Raw genomic sequence first — 19,545 nt, 5'->3', positions numbered from 1 at the left:
TCTGTAGGCTCTAGTTCTGCTCCCCCTAGAAGAAAAAACTCCTTTGAGAGTCATCAATCAGTACCACATTCCCTCATCATTAGCATCAGTGTTACATTCTCTACAGCACCGAGTTTTGCCTGGAAGATAAGTGTACAAGGGTGGGATTCTTTATACTAAATTTAGGCAATTAATACACTTATATTACCACATGGCTCTTCAGGATATGATCTAAAAAATAATCTCTGCTCTCCCCATACTTCCAGCTCATATTCTGACAACACCACAGGAATTCCTCTTTTTTTCCTGCTTACTTTCTACAGTATAGATTCACTGCCTTTTGATCCTCTGGCTAATCTTTCCATAATGCTAAACACATTCATCTCATGGCTTCTAATGGTTCTGATCTTGGTTCTTCATGTTAGCTGGTCAAACTGGAGTGATTTGTGGCCACTGCCATCAGTTTCTGATCCTTTCCTCGGGAAATTCTCTCCAACCTACTAGTGTCTAGAGTATTCCTTAGGGACCCCTAACCTCTTCCTTTCATTGTTATCCTTATTCTGGTCTACTTTCTGCTTATCTGCCCCCTGAAGAAGTATCTTGGTATGTAAAAAGGAAAAGCCTATTTATTCCTTGCCAGGAAACCTGCTTTCTCTTTTCAAATCTCACAACTACAGACATCACAGGCTTGCAGTTCCAGTGCCTTACTGCCTATTCCTTGCTTTCAATTTTTATTAATGACCTGGGAGGATTTTCTGGAATCCAGTCTCCCAGTATAAAGCTTGTATTTTCTCTGTATCACTTCAGATATTGTCCCATTTGTCTTCTTCAGCTATCAAAAGATTTGGTTGGTGTCCTCAGGATTCTTTAACCTGGTCTTTCTTCAGAAGTTACCTACTCTTATTTGGTCAGAGTATTAATCAGATAGCATACTTATCAAAAAAGTAAGGAATCCTTCTCTCTGAATAGGAAGAAGCAGCAGGAACCACCAGCCTGTGAACTGACTCTAAACCCCATCCCCTTGTGCTGCTGGGGAGAAGGAGGGAGAGAAACAGGGAACAAAGTAATTTGGGCCCAGGAAGAAGGGAGGGGTGGGGGTAATGGTGGATAGCACTGCTCTGTTATGTCTGTGTCCTGTGTGCATTTGATTAGTGTGAAATTATTATTTTTCCCCAAGTAGAGTCTGTTTTGCCCATGACCTTTATCCGTGAAGAACCCTCCTTGCCCTTTGTCTCAACCCATAAGCTTCTAGTTGGCCTCTGTCCTGTCCATCCTAATGGGGGGTGGAGGGGGGCAGGCAGAGGAGTGTTGAGTGAGCAGCCACATGTCTGGTTCTTCATTGTCATGTTAGGTCCAAACCACAACACACCTTCCTTGTGTGATATGAAGACAAGGCTAAAGTGAGTCCTATGGGCACAGGGAAGATGGAAGCAAATGTACAATGCTAATCTATAAGATGTCTCAAACAGAGAGTCAGTTCTCTGCTCTATAATCAACAGTATTTCCCAACTGCTGTGTGCAGAAGCACTTGAGCACTGTACTTCAGCTGGAAATATCCCAATTTCCAAATTAATATTCTTCACTGACTGAGTGTCAGAGTCCTTACTACATTAGTTCTCCAACTGCATGGTCACAGGTCCTTATACATCACACAGAAAGATGCCAAGCAAAGTATCAACAGGGGATGAGCCAGATGTGGAAAATAGATATGGTTCAATTGAAGATACAGTTCTATATATTAAAATCTGAATAGTGTGCACATATAAACACATTTTCCTTAGTTGGATTTGATATTATATGAGGATGATAAAATTCTGCTTTGGGTTTATTTTCTGAATAATGGAAGCCAATCTTGAAGAAGGAAAAAAAAAACCATCAAAACTTATTCTAGACTACTACACAAGATCTCAGGTAAAAACTGCAATATTCAACCTGCTAACTAATGCTATTTGTGCTATAGGTTTAAAATGATGAGATTTTACAGAACTGCTTTACTAATTTCCAAATTATTACAGTAGCAGTAAAGTATCAGTATTAGATCAAGCTGATACATGTAAAAATATTAACAGCTACTGGTATTTGCTATTACCAAAGAAATTATATGACAAGTATAAAAGCCCTAATATACAAGTTATAATCCCACAGTCTCTTGAGATGACCTATAACATGCAGGTGCACAAGGTACACTCTTATCAGATGGTACCTGCAATCAGTTGACTTAAATATACAGAAAACACTGCAGCAATATTGCCTGAATATCTCAAGACAACTTTAAAAAGTAGGTATTCTCCATTTCTTGAGTTTAGTAACAACATATTCCTTTTCTACCTATAGTGCTGCTCCTCAGCAGCACTCTGTATCCTTTAACATCAATCAAATACTACCCCCCTCAGGATATTACCTTTAGCACTTAAGTGGAATTTTACTTTCTCTTTCCAGAACTCTCTTCTTGGCTCACTTTTTCAGTCCATTTCTACTCCATTTCAACTGCAATTTAGCAAAAGGGATGGATGAGAAAAAAAACAGGGGTTTAAAAACAAGGATAATTTTTAACTTCCTGCTTAGGACTCAAAATTGTTGATTCCAGTTGTATCACTCAAAATTAAAAGGAATCTTTAAGATATTAATGAAAACTATTGATAAAGTTTTCTCCCCATAAGCCAAGAACCTATAAGTACAAAATGAGTGAAAGCAAAGGTTTTGGCTTCTTTTTAAAATGCACCACTATTCTAATGGCCAAGTGTATCTAACCAGGCCCGTTCTCCTAACACAGCAAAAGGCGTTCTTGGGATCAGGTGTATTTTCAAATGAGTAAAATGAGGTTTTTGACTCATTTTTTGGCTCATAAAAGGCTCTCAAAATCTTGAGAGCACAAGACTGCAAGAAGAAAATGACACTCATCTCAAACAGATCTTTACTTTGGAAGGTGATCCCAGTATCCCACAGTTAAAGGCAGCTGTAAACCCTTGACAGCCCCAGAGCACTGGCACATGAGGACTGCAAGCAAACACCATCATCTCTTTGCTCTTACAGCAAAGTCATAACCATACACTCATGATACCACAGAAATGGCTTAAACAACAGATATTCTACTTTTCTGCCCTCTCTAGTTCTTAGGGAGACAGAGATATAATGTGATGGTGTTAATATTTCAAAACTCTTACACTAACAAGCATAGTAAGATGATTTAAGCAGATATTTTCACAAATTTAATGGGGCATTTTTTACTCAACCTGTCACACTCTCATTATTCAACTTGCAGCTTGCTTAACCTGGGTACCTTTTTTCTTTTCATATATCAAGATGGCCTTTCTGTCCCTGGATATCTCCATTTGTTTTCCTCTCAATCTTTCACTTGAATCCCTTTTTCTGACCAGCATATGAGCAAAAATACCGAGATGCTGATTAGCAATGAGACAACCTATATTACTTTGCTTCTTTTTATTGAATTACTTGAACATGTGGACAAATCTAAGATCATAATTACATAGCAGCACCAGTAAAATAGGCAGTGCCTGATCTGAGTGTATTAATTCAACTAGATAAATGATGTATCTAATTTAGTAATAATTTGAAGGCAAAGTTTACTTTGACTGCCAAACTCATAATCCAGAAGAAAACTGCCCATTTAAAAACATCCATGTCTGATACTTTTGTAAGGCAGAATACTGAAAACCTCATGTACTGCAACTTGTTAATGTGGTGCACTGGTATTACAGATAGAAAATACTTTGACAACTTTAATGTGCCCTTTCCCAGTGTAATGGCTTGGTATATAAAAATGAATGTTTTTCTCCAACATGATCCCTCAGCTCCTTACTGAAGATTTCAACTCATTTTACAACACATGATAAAGCATCTTCCTTGTTATAATGTGACAATGGCACTACTGAGCACAACAATTTGAGTCTGAATGTGCCACTGCAAGACAGAAAAAAATCTGAAGAGGCAATTCCACCTAGAACTGTACAGAAAATGCATAAGAAAGGGGAAGAAGAATGATTAAACATGCATTAGCACAGTCTGAAAAACAATGCTCTCAACAGAAGAACCCTTGGTACCTCTGGTAAAAGGGGAACAGCACCGTGATTAGCTGAATGAAAGACAGACAAAGAATTGGAGCAATTCTGACACAGTCTCTCTAAAATACTTGAGATGTAAATGTCCCTGTTCAAAGTCAACTTTAAATCAGTCTCGCAGTAAATCATTTCCAGAAAAGATTTTTAAATTTAGAGAAAAAACCTCTTCCTAATTAACCAGCTCAAGTATTAAATTTAGCATGTGGAATAACTGAAAATGTATGACCCAGATACTTTTATTTGAATCAAATTAACATCCAACACATTGAACAGCCCCCACACACAACTGCTTTTTTACCCATGTAGTATAGTTGCTCTGAAAATTTGCAGTGCAGTTTTGTAACCTGTTCTGAAATTGTTCACTGCCTCATACCACTTCACAACACATCACTTCTCCTGCAGCTTGTATGTTTCTCTCAACTCCTGATCAAAAAAAATCCCAACTACAAAAATCAGCAGCTAGTGAGTGAGATTTTTATTCAATCCAGGTCACAGCCCTAATAATTACTTGTCTTCAGAAAGAAGCAGGTGTTTGTATCTTTTATTTTGGTATTGATCAATACTAGCTTATGAAGTACCTTTAGAGAGACTGCTCTGAGGAAAATAAGTAGAGCCATATGTGTATTTGACACATTAAACTCCACATTATTTTTTCCCTAGTTCTCACATCCAGTATTTAAAAAAACCCACAAAAAACAAAAAAAGCAACCCATATTAAATCTCCTTTGCTAAACAAAGACTAACAGACCATTCCCTGTATTGCAAACCTGCAGGAGAGCCCATGCACAACCTCATAAAAGGACCAATCCTGTAACTTTTATTCATACCTTTGACAGGAGCCAACCATCACCTGTACCTGCCTCCTCACATCTGGTCCTGCTGTGTTACTGCTTGGCAGCCTTCGCTTGAGTCTCTGGATTTCCAGCAAGGAGTACATTACTGACTGCTGAACCATGTTCACTATTACTTCACAGTCTCAAAATTGAGAGTTTTTAAAGACTCAAATTGTGAAAGACACCTGCTTGTTCTATAAGGATCTAAAATATAAAATTTTGAAAAAAGCACACGTTATAGATTGGATCTGAGGTTTGCAAATTACCTGTGTGGAGACATCACTTGCTTTTGTTCCATGCACGGACCCTTTAGAAGGGTACAAAGCACTTGTATGTACATAATAAGGGAATAATTCTATTTTAAACAGAACCCAGTATTCTTTCAGCTTTTGTAAACCTGAAATTCTTATTCCCACTCCAGATCTGTAGAGTACTTTACCCACAGCCACAGCAAGTACCCTCCGGAGTACAGAGAAGCAGAACCCTGCCCATTCCCGGTCCCATTCATTAGTAAGTTCTGCATCGTTTACTTGTGCCTTTCTACAGAATTAGCTTTCAAAAAGCGTGGGAGATTTCAGGAGTGATGAAACACCGCAGCTATCCTGGTTCTGCTGCAATGTATGAATGCCCAGCACCCTGGTGTGTCTCACAGGGATGCACAGCCCAAAGAAGGCAATCTGAACTGACGAAGATATTCCTGAGGGAACTCTTCATTAAATCCTAGCCATTTATAACACTAACTCATTACAAGAAATAATTACCATAGCAACCACTGCACACCATGCATTTGCTAGCATGAACAACAGTGTCTTCTTGGCAGAAGAAATGGGAGGGAAACAAATAAAACCAGAAACTTCTAGAGAAGTTAACATGGTCACTCACAATTAGCTTACATTTTCCTGTATTTTGTGAAAAGAACATATCCTATACTAAGTATACTGTTTCAAACAAGCAACAAACATTTTGGAATCTGTAAGTACAACAAGGCTTTGTACCAAAGCCTGTTGGTGCTTTTACCTTAAATAGCACTTTACAGACTCCAACTGATTTAATTTAGGATGCAGAGGTAAAGCTAGGCTGGTAGCTGAAGACTTTCCTACAAAGAAATATCAGTAGAATAACTTTTTAGGTTCTGGCCTCTGAAGGCCTGGAACAGTGCTCATCATGAAGAAGTCTTATAATATCAATTACAGATTTCAAAGAGCCATAAAGCAAAAGGTTTTGCCCCCTTCTGAGCTCTTCCCACTTGTCAAGCTTTCTCTTCCTTTCTTCAGAAAAAAAATAAAAAAAATAAAAAAAATCGCTATTACTATACTTTATAGCATTAAAAAAAGCAAGAAAGCAAAACCCTGGGGGCTGGGAGACTTGGACTTTAAAGGACTCTGTAATTAACTGTTTCATGGTAGTTAATCACTTTAATCGTTCTTCCTTTCCTCAATAAAAGTTTCCCTGTCTGTACTCTCCAAGTACTCTCCAATCCTTCTCTAATACAATTCCCAGAGGGCTAGAGTGTGTTCTTGTACTGGAACATTGGCCTTAGACAAAGGGGAAAAATCCCTCACTCTTCTGGCTGATTTTTTCCAAATGCATTCTGGGATTACTACCACATTTTAACTCCAGCACCACACAGAACATGCTTGTCCTAACAATTACAAGAGGATCTTATGGTATTGCTTTTCAGTCACTAGCCTTCCCTTTCCCATCTGGGTTTTTCAGTCCAATTTCACAAATGTAATTCTTTTTTAAAAAACACTGGATGAAATCCTGGACTTCTTTCATGGATGTAACTCTTTGCTTTGGAAAAAAGAAGCTTGGGATAAAAATACATAAAAATGGATTTGAGACCCACTCCAGTGGTTTGGGAAAAGGGGAGAAAGAAAAGAGAAAATGCCAAAAGAGTTTTGATCCTTCTATCTCACTGAAAAAGGAGATGAGATTCCAGTTAGATGCTATGTGCACCTACCCAAATTTGATCATCAGTGCTTTTCTGTAATGGGTAGGAAAGGTTCCTGACAGAAGTCAGGGCTCACTGGCCTGGTTTGGCATTGTCCTGACCTCCCCTTCTGAAGTACTTGGTTTGTACACAATTATAAGGCATGAGCTTTCAAGCATTTCTCAGTATTCACAAATTATCAACACCTCATCTGTTTGTAAGTCAGTGATAATTGGAGGGGTTGCTTTTAACCTCTGCCTGTCTTTGTATTTTGAATTTGACTTTTAGTTTATTATCCCATTGGAACAGTACATCAGTTCACAGCATTAAAAAGAAGCCGTTTCCCCTCAAACACTGCAAAATAACTGTTTGCATAGAAATAAACATTGAAACTTACAGCAATGGTTTATGCTGCCACAACCCCTTCCTCCCCCACCTTTGCTTCTTGCCAACTGCTAACAATAAATGTGAAAGTAATCCTAGTTTTTATTTGAAGCTATCTCAGCTTTAAAAGAACCTTCCAAAAATGATTGATGCTATGATTTAAACCCATAGGTAACCCCTGAAATCTGCTTTGAATAGCAACAAATGCCTAACAATATCTTGAGCGCTTGTAGCAAAGAAATCTAATCTCTGAACTCCTAAAGGTCAAGATTTACTGCCTGGTAACATGGCTCAAGTGTAAATGCTCTGTAATGCTACACTAGGTGATTGCTTTGCTCTCTAGACAATGTCAATTTTGTCCAAGTAGCAGCAGATGTGTCTAGCATTAAGTCAGAATGGTGTCAAGGGCCCTTCTTGAGCAGTGCTGCTTCTCAGAGAAACTGGTCCTAAAGCCCCAGTCTATTAAGACCATACCCAAAAGACAGACATTTAAAACTTAAAGGAGGCTGGAGAATCAAAGTGCATTAAAGCTCTAATGTTTCACAGTCAGAAAGCCCAGGAGAAAAAATTCTCTTTTGATCCCAATGCACATCCTCAAATCACACAAGCCTCCCTAGCTTCTCCATTACCACTGCAGCTAAAGTAACTGACACCAGAAGAGTATTTGGCTCCAAATCTTCTCTCCAAACTTTTTGCTCTTGAGTCTCAGTAAGGTGCTGCCATGGTGTCACCCTTCAGTCTGCTCCCACACAGGGTACCTCTGCACCCCCTGTCTCCTATACTCAACCCATTTATGCCCAAAACCCACGGAAACTACAAAATCCTACCCTAAAAACTACTTACTTGAAACCACTTATCATTGTTCTAACCTCTCCAAGCTACAGACACACCCTAATAAAAAACTTCATTACATTAAATACTGCCTATTTTATTATATGTCCAAGATTTAGAAGACAGGGAAAACACATCCTATATGCAAATAGCTGTAACAGCCCTTTGGTTCTATTTCTGTGAAAGAACCATCTCTTCTTTCACTTTGCTGAGAATTCTTCTAACTTGACCATAATGCATAGTTTCCCAGATGGGGCTCCTTTGTGCTGCAGTTCCTTTCTGGGGGGCTTTGTGCTGCCTTAGCATACACCTTCATCACACCTGTAAGATATTTAGGATACCTAGTAGGCTTTTACACACCAGTTATACATGCAATTCGTTATTATAGTGACAGAGGTCTTTAGAGAAACATTGTTTCTGTAGTGCCAATGATTGTACCTCAGGCTTCCCCAAGAACAGAAAACATTCTGTCTCTCAAAGCAAACTTTTCATGGAGGGCAGTAAGCAGCTTTTTGAAAACATTCTTGACAGAATCAGCCTCTTTATGTGCAAAAATTACACTGGGGTAACTAAAACGAGCAGTGTAAAATGCTAGTGCAAACAACAGAGTTTAACATTCATTACGCTGGCTGAGTTTCTGGCTTTAAATCACACGAGTAATTTCACCAGTACTACTAGAGTAGGCATTACTGCCAGACCTCACTGTGAGCTCACTCACCTATATCATTTGAAGTAATCCTTTTGAAGTCTTATTTATGGCTGCGTGAAACACAAAATGCCATACAGCCTCATGCTGGGCATGCTGTCATTAAGCTCTGAATGGCAGCAAATGTGATTTAACTTCTCTGAACAGCATCATTTGGAATAGGCCCAGGAAAACCTAGTACAAAACTAATTTCTAGCAGCATCAGATATGTAAGTATTTACAGAGCTCTTTGTAAACATACTGCAATTAAAAACATTTAATAGAGAGCAAATCCACTTTACCATATGGCAAATCATCTTCAGTTAAGGCAAGAGAGCCTCAGTGTCTGCCAAAGAGGGCAAGGGAGACAGACTGTAAATCCCAAAGACCTGACAGAGAAGGGGCCCCCAAAATAGCTTATCTATGTTGGAATTACAACAATGACATAGAATAAGTAGCTCCAGGCTTCAAATCTTTGCCATGGGATCCAAAGACACCTGTAAAAATTCCCTGTCTAGGACCAACTTACCTTCCATGAAAAATAATTGCTTCAAGCAGCAGGAAGTATGAGATACAGCCTTATCCTAGAACATCCCAGCCTGTTAGCCCTATCAAGAACTGCAGTAGGAGATTAATCTCCATCTATGCAAGGCTTTCTCTTGAGTTAAAATTTCACATGCAAAGTCAGCATGGAGGGGAAAAGCCAACAGTGAAATGAAAGCTATAGCTGATACCTGCAGCAAAACTCTTGGAATCCTCCTTCAGGACCCATTTAAGATAAAGAAAAGGGCACACAGCAGATTTAACCAAACTTTTGCAATTGCTCAGAAGTACAGATTTTTTCCAAACAAAATATACATTTGATTTATGTTTTTTTAAGATAGAAATTTTATATGGTGGCTTAAGGAAAAGAAATATTCCTCTTCCTTTGTTACCAAGTAATTTGCTGGAGTCTTGCCTGCTGAGCCCCCAAGAGACTGAGCTTTTCAGATTAGGCCTCATGGAAGTTAAACACAGAAGAGGTTTTCAAGGAGAAGGTGAGATACTTATCCTTCCCTGAAAACTGCCAATGAACAGAAGCATCTAGAATGATAGCAATCCTGTGTCCTTCATTCCCACAGTACAAGGAGCTGGTGAACCAGAGTAACTGCATCTCCAGCAGCCCAGTGCTGGGACAGCTCTCCCTCTGCACAATGAAAAGCAAACACCTGCTGCACTGGAAGGTATCAATGAGAGTAACACATGATAAAGACAACTCCCTGCAGCAAAAATTCAGATTATTACCTCCGTAAGATCCAACTATGTACTGACAATGCAGATGGGGAACATACTGTAAAATACAGCAGAGAGAACAAGAACCAGTCTCCTTGGCACAGGCAGATCATAAGTCATCAAAGAAGCTGCCCTCCTTCATGCAAATGCCAGCCTGCTATGATGGAATTTTTGCACTGGCAGGAAAGCACACCTGAACATGCTCTAAGCAAGGCCTGGCACAGCAAAAAAACACAACTCCAGAAGCCCAGTTTAGAATCTGAGGTGATCCTGGTGATAGGAAGTGTCTGGACTGAGTCCTTATTTTATGTAGCTTTTACAGGATATCAGACACTATAGTTGTCAAATGGCTCAGAAACACCTGAGTAGTCTTCAGTGGGTTAAATGCTTTCATAACAAGTCAAAGTTGAGTGACATTTTTAAGCTTCCACTTGTCCTAAGTGAACCAATATGCAAAACTAATGAGGTCATAAATTTTTCCTCCAGTTAATGTGCTAGGTGGAGGATGGAGAGCAGGGAGAAACAGGAAGATGAGAGGCTGCCCAAACTCATGAACTTGATTAAACTAATTTACCCTGCAACAAAGAAGACGACCCATAAAAGCAGATACATTATTCACTGGGATAAGATATTCCCACATGATGGCTTCAGCTGCTTTGCCTGCCCAGGATTCAGAATAACCTAGCCCTTTTAAAGTTACAGCAAGAAACTAAAACACAAGGTTGTTCAATAAGAAAGCCACATGGGTTTACAATTATTGTTTTTTTAAGGTTCAGTATAATAACGTGCTTCTGTCACAAGCCAAGAGCTGTGATTTTCTTAATGTATCATCTCTCTAAAACCATAGGCACGGTCTAGCAATGGCTCTCCCTGCATGAAGTCTGACAAGCTACACGTGTATACATCAACTGAATTTGTACTCGACAACTACAGCAAAAATAAAATACAGAAAGCATCATTTTACCTTAAAGCAACATAATCTCATACCTTATTAGTAGATACCATACATCAACAGACACAGAGGAAGACTGAAGAAACAGCAAGTAGATATAGAAGAAACCCATTCAGAGAGCAATGCTCCTGCTTACCATATTAGTTACAGTCATTGCATAACAAAGTGTGAGACTGTCTCTGCCAAAATTCCTGGGGTATTTGTATTTTTCATCCTTACAGCTCTCATTTGAAATTAATCTGATTGGCATTTTCCAGCCAAAAGTTGTTTTGATTATAGATACATCTAGACACACACAAATCTCCAAAATTAAACCCTATGCATATTAAAATACTTATTTTGAAAATATTTTTAAATGTACCTTACTGTAGTAAAAAAACCAGGTAATTATACACTAATAGTTTATTTTAAAATTCAAGTTCATTATATTAGCAAATAGTTGTGAAAATCAAAATTACACAATCAGATCTTTTGTAAACTACATTCCTACTTTATTTTGCTTGAATTTGCGAGTTGATATTAAACACATCAAATGTATATGGACTCAAAACTGGATAACAGGAATATTATGCAATCTAAACTTATAAGCATTGCTACAGTAAGCCCAAATCTGGTTGTGTCTGACAAGACTGTACATCCCTCCAGCATCCACCAAAATTCTACCTTGTGAGGGCAGAAGTACCACGAACTGCCACAAGAGTCCAAGCCTGACAACACAGGGAAGAGGCTGGCTTTGTGAAAGGGCCACTGCAGCTGCTGTGAGACAGGTATAGGCAGACTTGGGATGATCCAGCTGTCTTATACGTCAGCTTGGAAATGCAACAGCCCCTGGAAACTTAGACTGTGCAGGCTGGGACACACTTTACCTGTTTTGGGGTTTCTCCAGTCTGATCAGTCATGGGCTAGAATAAATCTTAAGCACGGTGTAATTCCAGTGTTATTCAGGTGTTACCTGAGGAGGATGATCAGCTTGTGGGTTCATCAGAACTCTGGATATGTGTAAGATAAATACAAGATGAAAAAATTCCATGCTTGTTTGAAAGTTAATCCGGTTTCCCCAAATGCTCCAGTATGGGTTCTTGTCCATTAACGTGGAAACAGGCTTGTTTACTCACTGCAACATCATAATTTTGTACTTTTCCCTTAGAGACAGCCAAGGTAACAAGTCACAAGGAATTTCCAACCAGCCCAAATTGAATACTGAAATCTGTAAATCTGATAATGAGAATTGCTTTTGAATTCCATTCAGCAGATATATTAAACCTCCTATGTTTCTCTTATTTCCTTACTAATGTCTTATTTACTTTTCACAGTTCAGGACTGTGAGTATTACACAGCATTCTCTTTATTTGCTGCTTCTTTCCCTGTTAGTTAACATTGGCTGGAGTTTCCTTCCTCAACAAGGTTTGTGTGCCTCAAATTCCTAACAAAGAAAGGGAGAGCAAAGTCCACTACCTGGCATGCAAACTCAGGGCATGGGAAACCAGATCAGTCCCAGGTTCTTTCATTAATTCTGGTAAATTGGATACAGCAAGATTTTCAAAATCTAAGCTACAGATTCTGTGTCTCAGCTATTTTTTCTTTTAAAAACCACAACACTTTCCCTTTTTTGTAGTGGGGATGGTTTTCTGAAGATTACAAAGAGTGCAAGGTCCTCAAGCCTTTAGCAATGTGGGCAAAGTACTCAAGTGACAAAGTTAAGGCAGTAAGACCTTCCAGGAAATAAAGCCAGAATATGTATTTGGTAGCCATCACTTCCCCCATCACCCAACTCACATGATTTCACATTCTTCACTTTGACCCAAATCTTACCTTAAACATACTTTTTTCCCTAATAATGCCTAAATTCTCCCATTGCCTAACTGCAAATCATTTATTTGCTTTGTGCTGTGCACCACTGGCAATTAAGCACTGAAAGAAGACCAACCCATTTCTCTTATACCCTTGGATTTGAATCACAAAAGTGTTATAACTCCCAGCATGTGATCACAACTGAAATGAGCTAGTCCTTAATTAAACAGAGGTTGAAACTCATTGTTTAATTAAACAGATGTAAGTGCCTAATCATTCAACTATTCTGAGCATACACGGCGTATCATTTAATCTCACCACCCACACACTGAAGGCACAGCTCTAAGACTTTGCTGCAACTAAACTATTTCAAGTAAGCCAGCCTATGCTTTTTACAGAAGAATTTTTCCAATGACTGGATAAGCAGGTAAAAGAAGAGTGAATGTGAATTTATTAAGAGAGCTGCTTCCAGTAAAGTGTGTGTGAAATGAGGATCTCCATATGGAGCAGGAAATAGCCCTGCAGCACACCCACACCTCTTGCTTTTTCTGAAAGGCTTTTTAACACCATGTATGCCTTTCAAACAACACTCCTGCCACGTGTAGGACACTGCATAGATCCTTATTTTGGCAAAGAGGGTAAATTTTACTTAGGACACTTTAAGAAAGCCTGAGCTGTATGTTCATACATACAGTCAACAATTCAAAGAGCTACAAGGTCAATGTCCCTGCAATGCTGCACAAACTCTTAGATGTTCAAAGCAAGGTTCCTGACAACAGAGGAGGCAAATACTTTTCTGTATATCCTTTTTGAGTAGCAGTCCTAAGATAGTTACTTTCTGGAGCAAAATAGTTTATCTGAAAGGATTTTGCTGCATGAAGGATGAATAAAGACTGATAGGTTATGCAGTCAGCTTTCTATCCATACCTGATAGATCCAATTGTTTACAAGGAGAGTCAGGGGGGGGTGGAAAGACACTGACAGATTTGTCAAGCCACCCGGTAAAACCTGAATGGATCCCAGCATGGACTAGAAAACATGGACAGGAGTATGAATTATAATACTTAGCAGTGAAACAAGCTTAAGACAAAGGCAGAGAAGCTGTAGGTGTGGTTCCATGTTTGACACGATAGTCACCACAGAAGGATCTTGTTGACTTTCTGTCTCCAACCACTTGTTTTTATCCCTTGTGCCACTGTTCCCTTAGACTGCACAGCAGCATACACTGTGGGTGACAGTGTGACAGAAAGACCAGCCCCTTGTCTCCCTCATCCAGTGAATCCAATGTTAAACCGGGGTTGCCAGCTGATATCCCAGCACAAGAGTGCTTGATTCCTGGATCAGGAGCAAGGTTGGCTGAAAAAACCCCCTCACCCAAAAATAAAGGTCTCTGGCCTTGGCTGCAGAAATGACTATACCAGTAAAACACAGGGAAGATGAGGAAGGTGTTGGGAGTCGGTTTGGATTCTTGCTTTTGTGAGATACATCCATGCAGACTTCAGAATGCACATCAAATGATGGACTTAGTTTTGTCCATTCCACTGCTTGTTAGCTGCAGCTACACAATAAAAAATATTTTAGTGTTATTATTATTTTAAACAGCAGTTAAAGTTATTTGAAAGAAAAGTTAATTTCTGCAGTGTGGTTCAGAGGACAGAGGAGATGGCAGCCTCAGCATAGCAGGAACAAGAGGCAAGAGTAGGAAAGCAAGAACTCCTCAGGTTAGCTTTACCAGAGGCTTCATAATGCAGAGATGCCTGTGCCTGCCACAGACTAACACCTTGACCTCAAGACTCAGGTACTTGTGGCCAGAGAACTTCATTACGTTTTTAAAATGAGTTAAATATGCTGACTGTGCTGATTTTTTACAGGGGAAGCTGGATTGTACCTTTTTAAGGCAGTAGTCACTTAGCAAGTATGAAGCTAGTAGCCTGACACATAGCCTGGTGGTGCTTAGTCCAGTAGTGAGCAGAGCAAACAATGCTACTACACAGAAATAATGTGCAAAGATTAAGCACACCAGGAAGGAGTGGGTCCTTTATGCTCTTACTGCCAAGCTAAGCAGTGCAGACTTTGGCCCTTCCAAACATCTACAAATTGTCTAAACTTTTACAGATACCCAGCTATGAAGCTGATAACTGAAAAAGCACAAGACTGCAGCCACTGGTTTTCTGAAACCACACATCAGATGGAAAATAAAAATATGGGAATTGTTACAAGGGGGAGAACCAAAGACATTTGGAAATGAGCTCTCTGAGCTCAGCTTTTCTGCCCCTCATGACAGCAAGGTTACTTTTGCTGGGATAAGTCTCTCCACAACAATCCAAATTATTGTGAAAAGGTTTCAAAGCAGTTACCACCACAGTGCAATCATATTATTTTGCTCCCCATAAGTATAGCCTTCATCGGGAGAAAAATGTGCCAGTGAAGAATTATTCCACCATGTTAAGTCTGCAGTGTTATTGTTGGGTATTTTGCAAACTGTAAAGTAAAAAGGAAAACAGAAATTTAAACTTCCCCTTGGCCGTTGCTAACAAATTACCCTGTGCTGCCAGTAATGTCACCGAGCTACAGGATTCCTGTTGTTAAACTGGATGATCAGCAGCATCGCAAAAGAACACGTAACAGCCAGTGAACTTTCCACAAAGACAGTTTGCTTCCCATAGATCTCCATACATAACCTTTACTGGTCTCAATAGGATCATTACATCCATTAGACTGTGGACTCAGCACTGCTTTAGCTCTTAAGTTAATACAACTGAGACTTTTTTTTTTTTTTTTTACTTTCCTATTGGGAAGGAGCATGTGCAATTTTAGTGATTTCTTAGATCATTCCATAAGTAAATCAAATATTCTTTCAAGCCCAGTTATCAAAATTGTGTCCTTTGATACTACATCCTCCATCAAACTGCAGTAATCCAGATCAACGCATTTTAAACCTCCACTATCTCTCCTAATATCATTCTAGCAGATAGAGTAATTAAATTTGTACTTTTTTTTTTAAGTCCTACTCAATAAATCTGAATAAATTAACAACGCATTACTAAGGCTGCTACATTAAATTTGCATAGTGCATTTAATGAATATGCAACTGCAAGTGAAAAGGTCTGCTACTGTGAACCTTCCACATTAGCATAACTACTTCCAGCATGTTTCTTAAATAATGCACTCATTTGCACATCACTGACTTGGCTAATTCTGACTTCAGTCAGGGTAGCCTTGTAATTAAGACTCTTGCTTTAATTTTTAATGAAGTTTATGTTACATCAATCCTGACAGTAATGAGGGGACATGGAAACAAAAAGGCTGCTAATAATTAAATTCACAAACCAGTTTGAGGGATAATAATTCCTGAGGAGAAATTACATGACTAATTATTAATTAAATATTCATACTATTGCAGGGCCATCTCCCTTAACTGCTCCTTCTTGTTGGTAATAATGCTGAGATGTGGATGCCTTCCTGCAACCATTCTGATTTTAAGGTCTTTGGTTAATTTTAGTGCACCATTAATCAATATGACACAAAAAATAAAATTGCTTTAATTGGTATCATTTTATTGTTTCTAAATATTACTACAGTTGGTTTAGTTGTGTAGAATTAATCTAGTTAGTCGGTGCCCCTTTTATGGGAACATAAATCCAGTTTATATCCATAAACTTCTAATGGCAGGACAACTTGACCTTTTTTTGTAACATTACTGTTTACAGATAATTACACCAACTCTTTAAAAGGTTGTTTAATAGCTTTGCATTCATCATAGTAAAATGAAAAACATGCAATATTATTTAACTCCAGACTGTTCTAAGGAGGTCTCCAAGACCCTAATTTACCCCTGCTGAAAAGTAAGCAATATTAATTTGTGTGTTTTAAAGAATTCTATGAGAGCTTTTCCTGAAATGCATACAAACATATTGAAAGTGTTTGTGTATGGATCTCTATTGATCTTTTACACAATTCAGATTATGTATATAACAAAAATAACTGCACTGCAATGACATCTCTCACAGAAAGAAAGGCTTCCTGTACGACACAGGTCTCTGAAATTATAGTTTTCCAATCTCTTGTACACAAATACCATAAATTCACAGAGGAATTAGCTGGATGAATCCTAATTTATGTCGACATTTATATCAGAAAGGATTCTGCTTACTGAAACAGTCTTCAAAAAACCTTTAGGATTACATGTTTATTAAAAGAAGTCGCGTTTGCAGGAAAGTTTAGCAAGAGGAAATAATTATTTAAATGAAGCTTATTAATCACCAAACTCAGTTGCACTATGAATTTGTTTTCAAATTTAAGTTAGTGCTTTAAAAAGAGAACATTTTTCATAGCATAAAATTGATTCTCAAATTATTAAAAAGACATAACGCATGTCCTTTTATCCTGAAGGGGAATTTGGAAATTCTGAACCACGGCAAACATTTCATTTTTCTAATAATTCAAACCAGTTGATTCATCAAAGTGAAACAAGTCCATCACCATACATGGGGCAATGATTCCCTTTAGCTAGTGCTTGTCACATTACTACAATCTGACAGGTTTGTAGGGCATTATTACTAGGTCTGATTTGTACCACTCTATCCCTTTTACTAAATCTTAAAAATCTTTTTAACTTTTCTTTTTTCCTCTACTCTCTTAAACTAACACCTGAAGGCAATTTAAATATACCACATAATGAAATACCACTTTCATTCTCTCTAGAATTAAGATGTCATTAACAGCCATCTGTTCCTGGTCCTGCTCTCTGTTTCTTCCATCAAAGAAATAATTCCAGGCATGAAACACCTCATTGGAGCAACAATCACCTGAAACCAACAGGGCGCTGCAATACGAGGGTGGGCCTGGCTTGCAGGGGGCACAGCAACGGAAGAAACTTTAGCACAGAACTTGGTGTCCACTGTATGCAGCAGGTGAGGAGACATCCTCCTTTCACTTTGTTCCCTCCTGCCTGTTTCTAGAAGCAGTATCTCTTCCTTGCTGTAATTGTTCCCCCTGAAGTACAATATTGTGTCTACAGGACAAAAGGCATCTGAAGTGTTCTCAGGTTAAGGATCAAAGTGTCAGGTTAAGAGCCAAAGCTACATGGACCATCCTGCTGCACCTCAATGCAGCTCAGTGGATGCTGTACTAGGGTTTGATGCTAGCAGTCAGTAAAGAGCAACTCCAGCTGTGCTGCTCCCAACATCCCCAGCAGTTTTACACACAGACAAGCTGTAGCAACAGCACACAGGCTTTGATTCTTAACCACATCTCCACAAGCAATGCAAGCTTTTTCTGACCAGGAGTTCAAAAGGGGCAGAGAAGAAGGGGGGGGGGCTGGGAAGTGCAGGATGTTATTGCAGGGCCCAGAGGTGACTACCCAACAGGGACCCTTCCCTCAGAAATGAGCCACCAGGCAGCATGTGACCAGAGGCTTTAGGCCTCCTGTGTTATGACCAGAGATTTTTCAGGCAGCTGCATGAGTTGTGTGAGCACACACAGCAAAATGCGATGCACGTGGCTTATAAAATGTATTATATCTGCTTGCCTACTGAGATGGTCTGCACCTTGGCAGTGGTGTTCTCTTCCCCACTGCAGCAGGTAGCATGCTGAGCACGAATGAGGCAAGGCTGGAGGGTGGATATGATACAGAGGACACACCAGACCTGTGCACATCTACTAATGTCTAAGCCATTGCAGAATCTAGTTTGAATTATACTGTTGTCCTAACTGGATATAAAGACATATAGAAATTCTAATAAAAAGTGTTCAAATTCCTTAAATCCTACCTGCATAAGATTCCCAGGAAGGAAAACAGGGTTTGTCTGGTAAAACCTTGCCAAAAGCCAGCCCTATTAAACAATTCCCACTAGATTAAACTAAAACCAAACTAACTGGAAGGTTAAATTTGTGTTTTCTCTCTGGTAGCATTTTATGTGCATTTTCACTTCCCTGGCTCTCCAAGTCATCCTGCCCCCCCACACCATTACTTTCCATTCACTGCCTCCCTACTACACCTAATGTTGCCCACCTAATGTTTATTTTCAGTCTGGGAAATTTCCTGACAGACCTTTTGGCTGTATCAGTATGCCTGTTTAATCATTCCCAGTACTCACTTTTCCATGAAATTCCTGATAGTAGCATCACTGCTGGATTTTACTTCTCTTCAGATGCAAACATAATTTAAAAAAAAAAAAAAGTTAATGAAACATTAGAAACTACCTCAAAGTCTAAAATTATTATAAAGGAGAAGGTGAGCACATGAAGTTTCTGTATTAAAAGGATAGACCTGAGAATTACAGACCAGTGCATCTTACTTTACTGCCCAAGAAATAAGGCAACAGATAAGGATGAGAAAGTAACAGAGTACCAGTAATACCAATCAGACATGATTTGCTTTTCAAAAATCTAACATCCTTCTGCAAGACAATATTCAGTCTTCTGGGTGGATATCCTAAGTCTTTAATTTGGTAAGGTACATAATTTCTTATGGCGTTCTCATCAGTGAAATGCAAAAATATCCATTTAAGTGTGAACTCAAAGAAGAAACCTGTTCTATGGGACAAACACACCCCCAGTCTCTTCAGTTTTACACAGTGGGACTTAATTGCTCTGATGTTATGTCCTCTCTGATTGTACTTCTCTGGGCTTACGTCTATTTAGTCTATATCTTTTTTATCTGGCAAGTTTACTTTGAATTCTGTTGTTATCATTGAGAATATTCATAATCCTTCCCATCTTGTAACAGATTCATAGATGCTGTATTCTGCCCTTCAGGTCAGTAGTGAAAGTACTGATTAATATAATGCAGGATCAAACCATGC

At 38.9% G+C, this 19,545-nt stretch overlaps 1 long non-coding RNA gene across 2 annotated transcripts in view; it reads left to right on the top strand.

Annotated features, from left to right (window-relative positions):
* LOC127388636 (uncharacterized) overlaps positions 1–17,646 on the top strand; it is a 69,837-nt gene extending 52,191 nt beyond the window's left edge. For both annotated transcript variants that reach the window (XR_007890421.1, XR_007890420.1), the window contains one exon: positions 17,444–17,646. This is a non-coding gene — a long non-coding RNA (uncharacterized LOC127388636). The remainder of the gene's footprint in view (positions 1–17,443) is intronic.
* The last annotated feature ends 1,899 nt before the right edge of the window (positions 17,647–19,545 follow it).

Source organism: Apus apus, chromosome 10 (genome assembly GCF_020740795.1).
Source record: "Apus apus isolate bApuApu2 chromosome 10, bApuApu2.pri.cur, whole genome shotgun sequence".
NCBI classification, from domain to species: Eukaryota; Metazoa; Chordata; class Aves; order Apodiformes; family Apodidae; genus Apus; species Apus apus.
The sequence above is the reverse complement of the archived record's forward strand: the minus strand, read 5'-3'. Positions and strand labels throughout refer to the sequence as shown.